The 17718-nt window shown below is 48.6% G+C and overlaps 1 protein-coding gene across 3 annotated transcripts in view; it reads left to right on the forward strand.

The window, feature by feature from the left end:
- The window catches only part of SMC1B (structural maintenance of chromosomes 1B), a 2760606-nt gene that overhangs the window by 1044718 nt on the left and 1698170 nt on the right, over positions 1-17718 (forward strand). The gene's annotated exons all lie outside the window — the stretch shown is intronic.

Here is a 17718-nt window from a genome sequence, read left to right on the forward strand (position 1 = left end):
TGATCTCGTCCGAGACCAGGTGCCAATGTTTGTTGAGAATTTTTTTGATGGTGTTACTTTTGGTGTTAAACGTCGTGACACAAACAATGCGGCTCTCCTGATCATCCGTTCTTTGTTTAGGCACTAGTAATTCCTCTCTCGGATAGAACCAAGCCCGTTTGCGGGCTTTTTTAATCAGGCGTCTGGGGTAACCTCGGCTCAGCAATCGATTGGACAGGTCCTGAGATTCTGAGAAGTAGTCATCTTTAGAGGAACAGTTACGACGTATCCTCAGGAATTGCCCAAAGGGCAGGTTATCACGAAGGGCTCGTGGATGATGGCTGGTATAAGCCAGTAAGGAATTCCTCTCCGCTGGTTTACGATATAATTTGGTGCAGAGTTTGCCAGACTCATGGTAGATTGTGACATCCAAAAAATCAATGGAGTGATTGTCTGATGAGATTGTGAATTTGACGTGTTGGGATTGTTCATTGAGCCAGGTGAAAAAATTATTCAGTTGATCTTGGCTCCCATTCCAGATTAAGAGGATGTCATCTATATACCTCATCCAGAGGCCGACTTGGTCTCTGAATGGGTTAAGTTGACTTAGAACAGTATCCTCTTCGAACGCTGCCATATATAGGATGGCTACGTCTGGAGCAAAGGGAGCGCCCATCGCCACTCCGGAGGTTTGTAAATAAAAATTGGTGTCAAAAAGGAAAAAGTTGCGGGTCATCGCGATTTTCAGTAGAGCTACAATGAACTCAGATGGTACTTGAACAGGTGCTGTACGTGTGTCCAAACAGCGGGCAATGACCGTGAGGGCTTCCTGTTGAGGGATGCAGGTGTAAAGGGAGACGACATCACAAGTGGCTAATCTTTGATTGGATGGGTCAAATGAGATGTTCTCAATTATATTGATGGTGTGCATGGTATCACGAATGTATGAAGGAGTGGCCTCTGCTAGTGGTTTGATGAAAAAGTCAATGTACTTTCCCAATGGTTCCAAAATGGATCCACAGCCAGAAACAATCGGCCGGCCAGGTGGATTTGACATGCTTTTGTGCAGTTTGGGTAAAGTATAAATGGTTGCCAGACGTGGATGTTTGTTGTTGAGGAACTGGAACTCGTTTTCTGACAAGAAACCCAGGTCCAAACCTTCTTGGGTGATTTCGAGGATCTCAGTAGCAATGGATCGAGTGGGGTCAGATCTCAATATTTGATAGCAGTTAGGGTCCTGTAGTTGACGTAGAACCTCAGATTTATATGCAGATTTATCCTGTATCACTATAGCACCGCCTTTGTCGGCCGGCTTGATCACGACTTGGGTGTTATTGGCCAGTGTCTGTAATGCTGTTTTCTCGGATTTGCTGATGTTATATCGAACAAAGGTTTTGTCCTGTAGAGCCCGCTGTACATCACGCCAAACCACCATTTCATAAGCTAGAATCTGATTGGACATCGTACTGGCATATGGAACAAAAGTGGATGGTGGTCGTAGGCCTGTCACAGATGTTTTTGATTGTGTGACGGAGTTCCGGAAAAAGTACTTTAGTCGGACTTTCCGAAAAAATTTGAATAGCTCTGTTTTTACCAAGAAATGGTCAGGATTGTATGTAGGGACATACGATAATCCCTTACTGAGTACCTGAATTTCCGTATTGCTGAGTGGTTGCTTTGAGATGTTGATAATAGGATTAAGAGTTTCAGTTTGTCTTGAAGGATCTACCAGCGGTATGTCTTGTTCCGAGTCACCCTCTCGCCATGCAGTTCTGGTTGGAATTGAACTTGTTTGGGTGGTTGTCCTCGTCCTCCATTCCAGTTGGTTTGGTTCTGCTGAGAACCACGTTGGTTTTGCCCACGGGGCCATGAATTGCCTCTCCCTCGTGGGGGTCGCCAAGACCCACGGCCTTGTCCTAAAAAAGGAGGAAAAAGCTGAGGTGGGTAGTTATAATCAAAATACGGATATTGATGGCTTGGACCTGCGGAATCAGGCTCTCCCTCAGAACTATAAGACGAATCTGAAAAGGTAGGGTAGTTCCGTCTACCTCTAAAGTTACCCCGGCCTCTGTTGGTGAAGCGGCCTTGGGTATCCTGTTGGTAATAGTCGTCTTGTAGATATGGATATGTCTTTTTTTTGTCGTAGAGCCGGATATCCCGTGCTAATTTTTCAAGTTTGCGGTTTTGGGTAGTTACATCAAAGTCCTTGAGTGTGGCTTGTAAATTAGTCAAGGTATCCTTTGCGTATTTACCAGCAGCACACTCTCACCTGCTAACCTGCCATACACAATCACAAGCCGGACACCATCATCCACTTCCGTCTCAATCTCCGTAAAGGGGACCCCCTTTTTTTACCAAAGTCAATACCCCCCTGCATAGGAGGAGGACGCCCTCACACTCGCCCAACGCGCACCTATATTTTTTGCCGAAGCAGCAGTCAAATGCGTCTCCTGAAGTAAGGCAATTTGGACTCCCAATGCGATCTAAATCCCCAAACATCATCCTGATTTTCTTTGGCGTGTTAAGGCCGCGTATATTCCATGTGAGGAATTTAACACTGCTACTCATTACATGGCTGCCATAAGTACCAAATGTATGATAATTGGTTGTAAACGGGACAAAAACAAGCAGAAGCTAATGTTATACACCTTTCTTCTGTGCCTGGGAAAAAAAAGAACTTCCCCCCGACTCCACCCCATACACCCCTAACCACTTCAGCAACCCAAGCATGCCAAAGCCATCCCAACACCCATCAAACCCTCCCCCCCCTTTCATTAGCTGAAAAGAAATGGATACCTGAGAAGGAATTTTGGACTGAATGATAGCACACAGTGAATAATAGCATAGTCACATACTGAATGTCCAGAAAAGTACCAATAGAATTCTGCCATCCCCACACCAAACACACCCAACCCCCCACCCACTTCAGCAACCCAACAATGCCAAAGCCAGCCCAGCGCCCTCCCCAACCCCCCTCAGCCCCCAGAACAGCAAAACTAATTTGGGGTACACTCATTCGTGGGGAGCACAGGGACGCAAAACCTCCCACATAGTAGGAGTTGACCGAGCAAAGACAATACACGGTCAGTGCATACAATAGACAATATTCAAACACCCCACTGGAGCACAACTTCCAGCGGCCCAGAACAATAATAGATATGTCAATACAGAGGACCTAACAGGTCGTATAACACAAGCAGAACCTGCACAAAGAGCTTGCACAGCCAAAAGTCAGCAATATGGCGGTGTGACCAACATACTAATACAAAAGATACAGAGCTAAGTAAATAAAGACAATTATGTTCAGCATAGACGGTAAACGAGCATATAACCGATTGGATAAAAAAAAATAATAATAAATTAGCACATCTCAAACTGGAAGCAACAGTCCAAAGAAGCCACTAGTCTCTAAGCGGCTAGCGCAGAGTCTCACTATTCTTCCTCAGGTTCAGCTGTAGAATCCCGTTTCCGACGTTTCAGGTGTTTAGCGTGGTCCATCGCTGCCTTCGGAGAGGAGAAAATCTTGCTGTCACTGATCACACCTATACGGAGCCGGGCCGGATATAACATGGCGTAGGGGACCCCTCATTTCGCAGGAACTGTTTCACAGCGCTAAATTCCTGCCTGAACGGCAACTGGGAAATCAGGGAAAAAAGCCAATGTGTTGCCCGGATGGACTATAGTACCTTTCTCTCTAGCCATCCACAGTATGGTGTCTCGATCCCTGTAGTTCAAGACTCTGGCTATTACAGGGCGAGGAGGTGCCACCGGGACCGGCCGAGCAGCTAAGGAGCGGTGAACGCGCAATCCTATAAACATGCTGTATAACTGCTCAGTGCCAAAGATATCTGAAATAAGACGTTCAACATAAGTCTCCATCTTGCCCACATTTGTCGATTCTGGCAAACCAGTAATACGGAGATTATTGCGCCGGGACCGCGCTTCTAAGTCCTCATTCTTAGCTTGAATAAGGGCTAAAACCTTCTCCATGTTTAGTGTTTTATCGGTGACTGTGCTCAAGCCATCCTCAGCTGCCGAAACTCTATGTTCCACCTCCCCCACGCGCTCGTTTTGTTTCTCTAGTTGAGATGACATGTGATCTAGTCGATGGTTCACCACAGTCATCAATAGACTGCAAAGTGCGTTGCATAGCTAACATCGTGGATTCCAGTGCGGGGGGAGCAGTCCGCCTGAGCATCAGCCTCAGAATCAGATGCGGCCTTCTGCGGGGTCTTTGGGGCCCTACATGATTCAAAAGTGAGGCGTGGCTGGGATTTATCAGTCCTACCCATAGTTGTTAAAGAACACAGCCAATGTAATGTATTAAAGTTGAGGAGGGTAGAGCCAAGGCAGAATGTGCCTCACAGTCAGAGCCAACAGATCCACTATGGCGCCAGGGTGTTGGTGTCAGCTAACCCAGCTGTCTTTAGGGTGTATAGGCGGAAGGCTGTGAGCCGTGTGAAGAACTACCCGCCTGTAAGGGCCCCAGCCACACTAGTGCCTTCCAACAAATCCGACTCAGCAGGCCAGGTCAGCAAGGTGCAGTCTATAGACTCCACAGAGAAGGCCAAATAGCAGGCAGCCCCCACACAACGACCCCTGCCACCTGGGCTGATGCACAAATCTAGGCCGGAGATTTGCGGCCTAAAACCCTGGTTAAACTGAGAAGGCGCGGCGGGTGAAATGCACATGCAACCTCACCCGCAAGACGATCCACTACTTAAGGACAGATGGCAGGGGGCTTCAAACACAATCTCTCAGCAGGCACGACGATGGCTTCCCCCGGGACACCGCACCCAGCAAAGATTCAGCGCGGAGCACCCCGCACCAGCTGCGGCTCTAAGGACGCGACCCGGCACAAGGCTCGAATACGCCTACGCAGCCCAGGCCTCCACCAGGTCCCGATCGCACTCACCGCCACCAGCGCCGACGGGCGCTAAAGAATTTCAGCAGCCGCTCCAGCGGCCTCCAGGGGGATCTCGACAGCCTCCATGGTCCGGCGTCTAGTCTCTTTTCGAGCGCTGCCGCCTGCCTCCGGACACCAGCGAGGACACCTTCCACAAGTAGCCAACACGGTGAGCAGCCCACAGCCTCGCCGACCTCAGGGCAATCCGCACAGCAACTCGATCAGCGGGCACCACAGATCTCATCGCCCCGATGGTCAAGGGGAGCCTGCAGGAAATGGCACGGGCAGATCCCACGCAGTAGAAAGGCCTAAAGCAGTTTGGCAGCCTCCATTTTCCACTGCGCAATGGCATAGCGAACTAAGTTTGTTTGGCCAGCAAAAGGGAGCCTACAGGCCCACAAATAGCATGTACAGGCTCAGCCGTCAAAAAGACGGTCACCTCATCCGCCAGCCGGTGTGAGGATCTATGGATGCAGCAGATATTAGGCGGATAGGGACTCGGTCAGGCAAAGCCTCACAGCAGTGTGGCCATCTTGCCGTGCGCCCTGTAGCGCCCCAACCTGTAGTAAAGCTTTAGGCCGGAAACAACCGCGTTTTCGGGAAGGGACTTTCAAAACATGTGGTATATAAACGGTCCTTACTAAAAGGTGGCCCTTACTGTCCTGAGCTGAGTTCCAGCGCAGTATTTTATACCTAAAAGGTCTTTGTTCTCTAAGGTCACAAATCACTGACTCCAGTCAGAACCAGTTTGGTGAGGTCGGGGAGCACTTGGTTTATGAGGGGACATCCTGCCCTGTCACAATGAGGGGGTTTGCTATCAGACACCCAGTGGGAGGTGGAGCCATCATTCACCTTGCAAGGCACGGCCCTGCTCGGATCAAAGAGTCACCCCTCCCTACGCTCTGAATACCGATCTCTCGCCAGCCAGGTCTGACCCAGATTGCCCTGCTGCTCCAAAAACAGACGGCCAATACACATGCTCGCAACAACCCGCAGTAAAGCTTTAGACTGGAAACTACTGCGTTTTCCGGAAGGGCATTTCAAAACATGTGATCTTTAAACAGTCTTTACTAAAAGGTGGCCCTTACTGTTCTGAGCATAAAGATATCAAATTCGAAGTTCCTGTTGGGTTCCTAGGGCCGGCTAGGGTGATAGAAAGTAATCCTTAACAAACAGGCTACACAGATGTAGGCATTAGGGTTATCCTTATTCACACAGTCATTTATATACAGGGAGCAAATAGTCATTTATATACAGGAAGCATTCCCTCTGTGGCACTGATTAGCAGTGGCACGGCGCCCAGAACATTTACATCCAGCCAACATACAAGACAGGAAGAGTAGAGGGGAAGGGAAACCCACGCCAATGACGCCAGGTCTAACACCGCTCTTCCCTTGGGCCTTAGAGGAGTCTTGCTTCTTCAGGTCACCTCCACCACTATTTTTCTGCTTTACTCTGTTGCAAACCCATTTGTCTGCCTTCTTTCCCAATTCTTGGGGCGAGGTCAGATCAGAGGCCACCAGGTACTGGCACAGCTGCTGATTTGGACAGTTATTAAGGATGTGCTCCCTCATCAATAAATTGTACAGTCCCTCATAAGCTTGTACATTACTTCCATGAAGCCAGCCTTCCAGTGTCTGAATAGCTCTGTCTACAAAGTCAGCCCAGTCTTGGGTGTGTGTCCCTTAATTCAACACTGTACTGTTCAGTGGTCAAACCAACCCCATCTATGAGGGCACTTTTGAAGACTGTGTAGTTGTCAGCATCTTCCTCTTTGACAGTGAGGAGTTTGTATTTACTTTTGCTAGCAAGGGAGGGCCACAGGATAGATGCCTACTGCCCTTGAAGGACCTTCTGTTCTTTACAGGCCCTCTCCAAGGCAGTGATCCATTCATGGATTTCTTCTACCTCCTGGTAAGGGGGGACTATCCTGCTAGGATTCCTAGCATCAAAAGATTGCTCCATGACCATAGGGACACTAGTGCTGCCACCAGGGGACTCTAGTCCCAAATGCTTCCTGTACCTCCAAGGTTTCCTTATGAAGGGCCAGCTGCTCTTGCTTGATTCTCAGCATGGTTCTCTCAAGCTTAAGCATGTAGTATTACCTTTCTAAGTAGTACACCCTCATACTGGAGAAGAAAGTCCCAATGGAGTTGTTAGAGGCGTTAGAATTAGCAGAGGAGGCTCTAGACCTTCCCTGCACTCTCTGCACCCTCCCAGGAGGAATAAATGGAGAACTACCTCTAGGGGCACTGTCTGTACTATTCCCTGGGGGATCATAGTTCACCAAGGTGGAGTATTCAGACTACTCATGGTCAGGCTCAGAATGTGTGTCACAGGGGGGACTACCCCATACCAATCTTCTGGAGCCACCCCACCAACATTGCTTTGCCCTTCTGGCCTCCCAGTTTTCTAGAGCTCATCCTGCAGCAGGATTTGCAGAGTGTTAGGGTCACTACTTGTTTTTAACTTCCAGGATGCAGCCAGGGTCGTATTTTCCTGGAACTGTTGCAGGGATTTTGCACCTACACAGAACTATGTGCAGGAAACCAGGATCTTGGTGTGTAGTGGTGTACCAGAAAACCCACCTCGGTCCCCAGAACCCCAATCCGACTAGCTATAGTGTCTCATTCGTTCTCTGTAATACAGCGAAGTTACCAATGATTAGACATCCTAGAACACGTCACTCCGTCCCTCTCAGGAATTGCGGGAAGAACACTCTTTCATTCAAACACTCATACTTGTCCACAACGTGAGTGAACAGAGACAAAATATAGTTTAAAATGTTTATTTTAACTAACCTGCTCAACAATGCAGTATACTAGCCAACACAAGCAGCAAAATGCATAAGAACATGGTTACAATTTCATAAAGCACAAAAGGGGAAATCATATTATAATGACAGTGGAAACAGGACTACCGCGCCTAACCATCCTCCCCGTGCTATAAGCTAGTTTATTATAAGTATAGAAGACCTCTAAGATTTGTCAGGGGGACCCTATACCTCCAAGTTTAGATGCAAGGAATTACATCTCAGGACAAGCGCAGCTCTTCTTCGTTGGAATGAATCTCTCCAAGTGCCTTTTCATGCATGCAATGCCATATTAAAAGCACTTGCCTTTCAGTAGTGCAGCTGTGTTCGATGTTATGTCTATGGGCGTGAGCCTGACCAAAGTGAATCAACAGCATACATTGTTTTTCGACCTTGAACACTCCGTGCAGATGAGGAGCACAGTGTACAGCTAAATGTGTGAAAAGCAGACTGGTCTCGTGAGAATGCATCCGCAGCCTTCCCACGAGAATAAAGCCATGTAGTAACATGCAAAAGCATATTTACAACAAGGGGTGGTGAGGGACAGAGTCTCTGAATTAAGCAGAATACTCTCACCCTGTCAAGAGATCAGGGCTAGATCCAACACCGTTTTTTAGCTCACTGCACCATCCCAGTTTCAGAACCTGGCTGTATGCAAATTAGTCTGTTCCTGTCCCAGTGCATGATGGGAACAGGGCAAACCAAACTACAAAAGCCAATTCTTACACTGGGAAGGAAACAAGCTTCCGGGGACCGGTTTCTGGCATTAGAGCCGTCTTCGGCCCGGCTTGCTTGAATCCTGATGGTGCAATGAGCAAGGGACTCATGTCTGAGTATACCCTTCCACGCTTAGGGTGGACAGAAATATTTACAACAAGGGGTGGTGAGGGACAGAGTCTCTGAATTAAGCAGAATACTCTCACCCTGTCAAGAGATCAGGGCTAGATCCAACACCGTTTTTTAGCTCACTGCACCATCCCAGTTTCAGAACCTGGCTGTATGCAAATTAGTCTGTTCCTGTCCCAGTGCATGATGGGAACAGGGCAAACCAAACTACAAAAGCCAATTCTTACACTGGGAAGGAAACAAGCTTCCGGGGACCGGTTTCTGGCATTACAGCCGTCTTCGGCCCGGCTTGCTTGAATCCTGATGGTGCAATGAGCAAGGGACTCATGTCTGAGTATACCCTTCCACGCTTAGGGTGGACAAAAATATTTACAACAAGGGGTGGTGAGGGACAGAGTCTCTGAATTAAGCAGAATACTCTCACCCTGTCAAGAGATCAGGGCTAGATCCAACACCGTTTTTTAGCTCACTGCACCATCCCAGTTTCAGAACCTGGCTGTATGCAAATTAGTCTGTTCCTGTCCCAGTGCATGATGGGAACAGGGCAAACCAAACTACAAAAGCCAATTCTTACACTGGGAAGGAAACAAGCTTCCGGGGACCGGTTTCTGGCATTACAGCCGTCTTCGGCCCGGCTTGCTTGAATCCTGATGGTGCAATGAGCAAGGGACTCATGTCTGAGTATACCCTTCCACGCTTAGGGTGGACAAAAATATTTACAACAAGGGGTGGTGAGGGACAGAGTCTCTGAATTAAGCAGAATACTCTCACCCTGTCAAGAGATCAGGGCTAGATCCAACACCGTTTTTTAGATCACTGCACCATCCCAGTTTCAGAACCTGGCTGTATGCAAATTAGTCTGTTCCTGTCCCAGTGCATGATGGGAACAGGGCAAACCAAACTACAAAAGCCAATTCTTACACTGGGAAGGAAACAAGGTTCCGGGGATCGGTTTCTGGCATTACAGCCGTCTTCGGCCCGGCTTGCTTGAATCCTGATGGTGCAATGAGCAAGGGACTCATGTCTGAGTATACCCTTCCACGCTTAGGGTGGACAAAAATATTTACAACAAGGGGTGGTGAGGGACAGAGTCTCTGAATTAAGCAGAATACTCTCACCCTGTCAAGAGATCAGGGCTAGATCCAACACCGTTTTTTAGCTCACTGCACCATCCCAGTTTCAGAACCTGGCTGTATGCAAATTAGTCTGTTCCTGTCCCAGTGCATGATGGGAACAGGGCAAACCAAACTACAAAAGCCAATTCTTACACTGGGAAGGAAACATGCAAAAGCGGCCTTCAGGCCCTGCGGACTCGGCTGGGGGCCCTGGGCCTTCGACGCCGACAGCTCCGTTCACAGCACCGCAGGGTACCTTTGGGTCCAGGCCTGAATACGGATGAGCCCCGGTCGACCTGATTACACCTCCCCCAGCGCCGATTCCACCGGCACCACAACCGCAGCCGACGCAGTTTGTGCCTCCAGCCGGGGTCGACCCCAGCCTCCGTGCTGATCTGGCACCGATGGGTACCTTTGTGCCCTTGTTCTACCCTGGTTTTCCAATCAGGCCAGATTGGCAACCAGAGGAGGATGAGGAGGACTAGGAGGGGTCTGGAGTCCCTCTAAAAGACCAGTTTGAGTATGACCGCGACTGGACAGAGGAACTGGGGGAAGCCAGTGGTCTAGATACTTCCCCAGACCTTGGCATGTTGTCTCCTCTACCTTGGCTACGGTGGAGGGAGCTTCTTGTTGTGTAGGGCGACCGAGGCACTCAACCTCGAGCTTCTTATGGTGGCAGTCAGGAATAGCCTCTTGACAGAGGTGCTTCATCCGGCAGCAAGTTGTTCCGAGCCCTTGCTGCCGTTTAATGAAGCCCTCACCTGGTCCAGGCCCAACACAGGGGCTCCTGTGGATAGGATGATTGCCAAACGCCACCGCCCGGCTCCGGGCAACCCCACTTTCCTCTCCCAATGCCCCAACCCTGAGAGCTTGGTGGTCCAAGTCCCCTCATCCAAAGGGGCATTCCCTAACCCACCACCTGATAGGGAATACAAAAAGCTGGACCATCTTGGGAAGAAGTTTTCTTCCTCCAGCTTGGGACTGCAGTCTGTAAACACTGCATGTCTTTTGGGCCGTTATACCCACTCTACGTGGGTTACAGTGGCGCAGGTGCTGCCCCAGTGCCAGGAGGAGGCCCAGGCCGTACGCTCCCGTGCAGTTGCGGAAGAGAGAGACACAGCAAAGTTTACCATAAGCTGTGAACTGGACACCGCCGACTCACTATGTAGGACTATTTCAACGTCGGTAGCCCTTCGATGCTACGCCTGGCTGAGATCAACTGGCTTTTCTGTGGCTGTCCAAGCTACCCTTATAGACATGCCCTTAGATGGCCTTCTCCTGTTCGGCGACAAGGCAGACTGCGCATTAGAACGCTTCAAGGACTCACCGGCTAGGACCAAGGCTTTGGGCCTCTCCCCATAAGCCCTGCATAGTCTGCCTTTTGACCCTTTCGTGGCTACTGTAATGATTGTAATCTTTAGATTTCTTGCTTGCGCCTATCAGATAATAATAATCTTCCACACAGTAGCCTAAATCTACAAGCCGAAGCAGAAGACATAACACAAAACAAACAACACCTTTAGAAAAGGGTTTTATTTAAAAAAATGCAAGGACTCTCTCTTAGAATAAGGCTTGGGCTTTTATTTTACACAATGCTCTCTAACAGAAAGGCTTTCCCAGATGTCAAATGCACAAGATTCAAATACATAAAGAGATATATTTATTTATATGCAAGCAATGATAACACACTTGGTAAATATAATGCATGAATAATACTGATGAATAAACAAGCAGCAAATAATATGGACAAATACTCAAGCAAATATACTGGCCATCCTGCAAAAGATCAGAAAGATCTATAAACTGAATAGATCAAATGAGAACTTTAGAGGTGCACCTTGACTCACTCACACATGACAAAGAAAGCACACTCACTCACACATCACAAAGACAACACATCAAATGATCACAGCTGCTGGCTCACATCACAATGGCAATAATCAAAGCTCAATACATCACCTGGTGCAAACACCACTTCTAACCCACTCCTGACTGGGGAAGTTAAAACAGCCGGGGTTTGAGAGTCAGCAACCCTCAGCTTTAAACACACTAAAAGGTTCGAGAAAAAACTCCCCCCCAGCCAGAGAAATCTTACCAGAACTGGCCAGGCTCCAAGCAGGCCTTCCAATGGCAGGAAGGAGTTCTCACGTCCCCCTCTCTAATCTCGCATGTTCCAGCCTTTATCTTGACGAAGCTTACAAAGCTTTTCAGAGTACATAAACAATCCCTCACAAAAACAGAAAGACCTTGAACGTGGATAACCCAAGCAACTTGAAAGCGCTGCTGTGCACGCAGAAAAGCTGAAGCTAGGCAAAGCCATGAAAAAAGGATGTCATGAGGTCATGTCAAAGCCAATAGTAAGAACTTCATAATTCTCATCAATGTGAATAACTCAAGCAACTTGCAAGCGCTGCTGTGCATGCAGAAAAGCTGAAGCAAGGCATAGTCAGAAAACAAGATGACACGAGGCCATGTCAAAGCCAATAGTAAGAACTTCATAATTCTCATCAATGTACAACACAATGATACCTCATCTCTCAATGTACAACAACGAGCACATGTGTGCATCACTGCCCAAAACATTGCACTTCGAAACCAAAGAGTACATTCCACAACTCTCTCCCCCTTTCACGCTTTCAAATGCACATTCCACACGTTCTGTTCTTGGCAAGGCTGTCTTACTCCGTGACAGCTCCCACTGAAAGACAGCAAGATTACAAGAAAGAGAAGCAAGGCATATGCAGGATCGTCCTACATCCATGCTAGGATGAAATAACACACTAAAGTAAGTTAAAGGTCATCACTGGGTGTCAAACCACAAGAGTGCCTCTAGCACTACAGCTGTGGAAGGGGTGTCCCACCACGTTCCACCCAGGGCCACAGGTTGGTGCAAGCTTTCCAGACCCTCCGTGGCGGGTACGTGGGACTCACTGTCGTGGGTCCTAGGGCCAGCGAGCGGGCCAGTCCACCACTGCCCCCTTTGCAGCAGCCTCCAAACCCTCCTAGTCCCACCTTCCAGGGCCACCAATCGCCAGTGGGTGGCAGGATTCACCATAACCTCCCCCACTGGCGCACCATCTCGTCGGGCAGCTGGGTGTTGCAGATAGTCTGAAGGGGCTACTCCCTCTCCTTTGAGACTCCCCACCCTCCCCCACCACACCCTCCCCCTCCCACCAGCCATGCCACCTAAGTCCAATTGCATGTCGGAGGATCATCTGGCCCTTCTCCAACAGGAAGTAATGGCTCTCTTGGCCAAGGGAGCCATTGAGCCAGTTTCTGCCCCAGAAGTGGGTCAAGGTTGCTACTCCCACTACTTTCTGGTGCCCAAGAGGGACAAAGACCTGCGTCCTATCTTGGATCTCAGGAACGTCAACCGCTTTCTCCGGAAGGAGAAGTTCAAAATGTTGACACTAGCTCAGGTCCTGTCTGTCCTGGACCCTAGAGACTGGATAGTAGCGTTGGACTTGAAGGAAGCTTATTTTCACATCCCTGTCCTGCCGGGCCACCGGTGCTACTTGCGGATCACAGTAGGCATTTTCAGTTTACTGTGCTCCCCTTTGGCCTAACCTGCGTCTCTCAGGTGTACATGAAGGTGATGGCGGTGGTAGCAGCTGATCTGCGCAGATCAGGGTTTCCAGTCTTCCCCTATCTCAATATCTGGCTGTTGAAGGCGGGCTCGCCTCAGGCCGTCGTTCCCACCTCGAGACTATGGCTAACCTCTTGCATTCTCTGGGGTTCTCCATCAACAAGTCACACCTGACTCCCTCTCAGAAGCTCCTCTTCATCAGAGCGGTTCAGGACACGATACAGTTTCGGGTCCATCCTCCCGAACAGCGAGTCCGGGATATTCGGCCTGTGATTCCGATCTTTCAGCCTCTATCCCGGGTTTCGGTCAGGATGATTCTCCGGCTACTGGGCCTGATGGCCTCCTGCATCCTGCTGGTGGACCATGCCAGATGGCATATGCGGGCTCTGCAGTTGGACCTGAAGTTCCAGTGGGCACAACATCAGGGGAACATGTCCAATTGCATCCAGATCCCGAAGGGCATTGCTCACCAATTGCAGTGGTGGCTAACGAACCAGGATTTAGTTGACAGCAGATCCCTCTCCCTTACCGAACCAGAGTTCAGAGTGGTGACCGATGCATCACTTCTGGGATGGGGCAGCCACATGAGGGAGGCGGAGATCAAAGGTCTCTGGTCTCCGGCGGAGTCCGGGCTCCACGTCAACATTCTTGAGCTTCGAGCGATTCGTTTTGCACTCAAAGCATTCCTTCCCTCAGTCCGAGGAAGAGTAGTATGGTGTTCACGGACAACACCACCGCCATTTGGTACTGCAACAATCAAGGCGGAGTGGGGTCGTGGACCCTATGTCAAGAGGCCTTATGCCTCTGGACATGGCTGGAACGACAGGGCATATCTCTGGTGGTTTAGCACCTGGCAGGTTAGCTGAACACCAGGCTGGACGAACTCATCTGCGGGTGCATGACGGATCACGAATTACATCTTCAGTCGGAGGTGGTGCAAGGTCCCTTTCAACAGTGGGGAGAGCCTTGATTAGAACTTTTTGCCACCGAAGGGAACGCACAATGTCAGCAATTTTGCACGTTGGAATTTCTAAGTCTGCACTCGCTGGGTGACGGTTTTCATCGCGAGTGGAGTTGCAGTCTTCTATAAACATTTCCACCTATACCACTTCTGCCCAAAGTGCTGAAGAAGATCAGAGGCGACCGGACCCAGGTCATTCTGTTGGCTCCGGATTGAGCTCAAAGATTCTGGTATCCCGAGCTATTACACATGGCCATCGATCTTTCGATCCGACTGCCTCTTCGGGAGGATCTTCTGTCGCAGCAGCTGGGGACGGTCCTCCACCCGAACCTGTCCAGCCTCCACCTCTTTCCGTGGAGATTGAACAGCACCAGTTGACAGCTTTCGACCTTCCTCCCAAAGTCTGTGATGTTATCTTGGGAGCCAGGCTTCCCTCTACTAAGACGGTATACGCCTGCAGATAGAACAAATTTGTGGCATGGTGCACAGCAAAGGCTGTGGATCCTCTTTCCGCTCCTCTTTCTGAGGTTCTCTTTTCCCTCCTTCCTTTGGCCCAGCAGGGCTCTGCTCTAGGCACTCTAAAGGTTACCTCTTGGCCATTTCAGCCTTTCTTAGGCTTCCTGACCAGCTTTCTCTTTTCAAGTCCCCTGTTTTAAATCTCTTCCTTAATGGCTTTACTCATCTTTTTCCTCCTGTTCCCTTCGTAATGCCCCAGTTGGACTTGAACTTGGTTCTTATGTATCTTATGTGTGCTCCATTTGAGCCGCTACATAACTGTCCTCTCAGGCTTCTGACTTTAAAACCTGCCTTTCTGGTGGCCATCACCTCTGCGCACAGGGTGAGTAAGCTCCAAGCTCTTTCTTCTAAACCTCATTTTCTGGCTGTTCATCCAGACAAGGTTGTCCTTCCCAAAGTGGTTACTTCTTTCCACATTGGACAGACCATCACTTTGCCCACCTTTTTTCCGCCTAGGCGTCCTTGAAAGGAGGGAGAGAGGCTCCATCGTCCGGATCTAAAACTTGCCCTTTTATTTTATTTGGATCGCACAAGGCAATTCAGGGTGGAAGACCAGTTCTTTGTTGGCAACTTGGGCGCCAAAACTGACCATTTCTAGATGGGTTGTTTTGTGCATCAAAGCTTGCTATTCCTTAGCAAAGAAGGATCCTCCAGTGGGGATACGCGCCCATTCCACCAGGGCGACGGCAGCTACCACTGCTTTGGGATGTGGAATCCCCCTTAATGACATCTGTCAGGCAGATACGTGGGAATTGCTGCACACATTCACAAAACACTACTGCCTGGACAGCCAAGTCCGGAGAGACAGCTTCTTTGGCAGTTCTGTTCTCCGGGACTTTCTGGTGTGAACTTGGTTTGCAGACCCACATCTGGGATATCTGTTCACCACGTAAGGAATCTATAACTAATTGTCTCTTTCAGATGAACAAGCTACTTACCTTCGGTAACAATATATCTGTAAGAGACAGATTAGTTATAGGTTCCTTACCGCCCCACCCATCCTCCCTGTTCTGCAAACTGTTTTCTAGGGTTGAGGACTACCTTTCAGGGCCCTAGTTTTGTGCACCAGTGGTCAGTGTCTTGCATGGCTCTGCGCTTCTAGCATGAAAAGTTGTGTACAGAACTGATGTCAGCTTGCGAGGGCGTCGTCTTAAGTAGCTACCACAATGTCATCCCGGCGACCACAATGCCAACGACAAACGCGGAGCCGACTCACGCCACCTTTTAACGCGCAGGGGTACTGCTGACGAAAAACTTTCCGGATCCAGTCTGACGCCAGGTGTAATTCATAAGGTAAGGAATCTATAACTAATATGTCTCTTACAGATATATTGTTACCGAAGGACAGTAACGTGTTCGTGTTTGTGATCCCAGACTTCACAAAAGCAGGGTAATTCCGGTTGAGGGACTTAAAAACCATGCAGCATGCTTTAAACATAGATCTCTGTACAACTGGCAGCCAATGAAGAGCCCGCAAAGCCTGGGAGATGTGGCAATGTTTGGGCAAGGTACATATCAGCCGAGCAGTCTGGTTTTGAATTAGCTTGAGCCTGCGCAAGAGAATTTTAGGAAGGCCCAGGTAGATTGAGTCAGCGTAATCTAATCTAGACATTACTAGAGCTATGATTACTTGAATCAAAGAGTCCTTAGTAAGGATTTTTTTAAAATCTTTTTTTATGTGACGTAGCTGGCAGAAGCAAGCTAAAGTCATGGCTCCTACCTACTGCTTAAAGGAAAGGTCCACATCTGTTATGACTCCCAAGTTTATTACAGCTTTTTGGGCGGTGGGGGGAGAGCCCATCTCGCTAGGCCAGAACGATGGGGACCAATAGTTAACCTTACTTTTTTGTGAGAATTATCTCTGTTTTATCGGGGTTCAACTTCACATGATTGCTGTTCATTCAATGTCAGATGTCATCTCGGCGACCAAGACGCCGACGACGGACACGTAGTCAACCGACGCCACGTATCCATGTGCACGGGTACTGCTACAGAAAAATTCTCCAGATCCAGTCTGACGCCTAGGGGTAATTCTAAAGGTAAATGTAAAGAATCTCTAACTACATATGTCTCTTACAGATACATTGTTACAATAGGTAAGTAACTTGTTCTACATGCAAAGAACTGTCTTGATAATTATCGTCAGCCGTCCCAACCAAGGGAGATCAAAGTTTCCTGAGTCCACTAAGTGATTTCCACAGGCAAGCCAGCTCCGCTAAGTCATGTAGCACTATACTGCTCTTTATAGCGGTGCCAGATTAAACCAATGTCCTATGTAATTTTCAATTTACAGATACTAGGATCACACGTTGTATTCCCTTTGGATTCTGAAGCTCCTGTCTTTAACTATGGTGTCAATCACGGTGAAAGATTTTACCAAATGGGGAGTATTGAGCACCATTACCTGTGTTTTCTAGTTGCTCATGTCATTTGGGTCTAGTTAATTTTCAACAGGGTTTCTAATAGTAAAAATAAATTGTGTGCATAAAGATTTAGAGGTGATATGTGAAAAATACACGGCCAATTTGGGAAATTTACTGACTAGGATGGGATGCTTGTGTGCTTTTTGTAAACCAACGGTAATAGAAATACGTGCATGCAAACGTACACAAAATAGAACTAATATCTGCAGTCAGAGCAGGACACAGAGAAAAGTAGAAGCACAAATTAAACATTTGTTATTTTACTTCCCAAAGAACCAGAGGAATGTATGTATGCAAAGAGAGAAAGTCTAGATACTGTGTGTATGTGTGTGCATGCCGATGTGCGCACTTATGTGAGTAGTATGTATGAGTGCTCTGTGCCCTCCCTGGTAAGATACTGACCATCACGGAAAGGTGGTTATTCTTGGCAGCTTGTGCGCAGGGTGAGCAGAAGCACCTCTGGTTGTCAGTGGAAGGGATAGGAAGTAGGAGGAGTTTGTGGACAAGTGGGGTGCCTGATGGAGTGGGAATGATATGTGAGTGAGCTTGAGCAGCTGGAAGAAGGGGTGATGGG

This window comes from Lissotriton helveticus, chromosome 1_1, assembly GCF_964261635.1.
Source record: "Lissotriton helveticus chromosome 1_1, aLisHel1.1, whole genome shotgun sequence".
NCBI classification, from domain to species: Eukaryota; Metazoa; Chordata; class Amphibia; order Caudata; family Salamandridae; genus Lissotriton; species Lissotriton helveticus.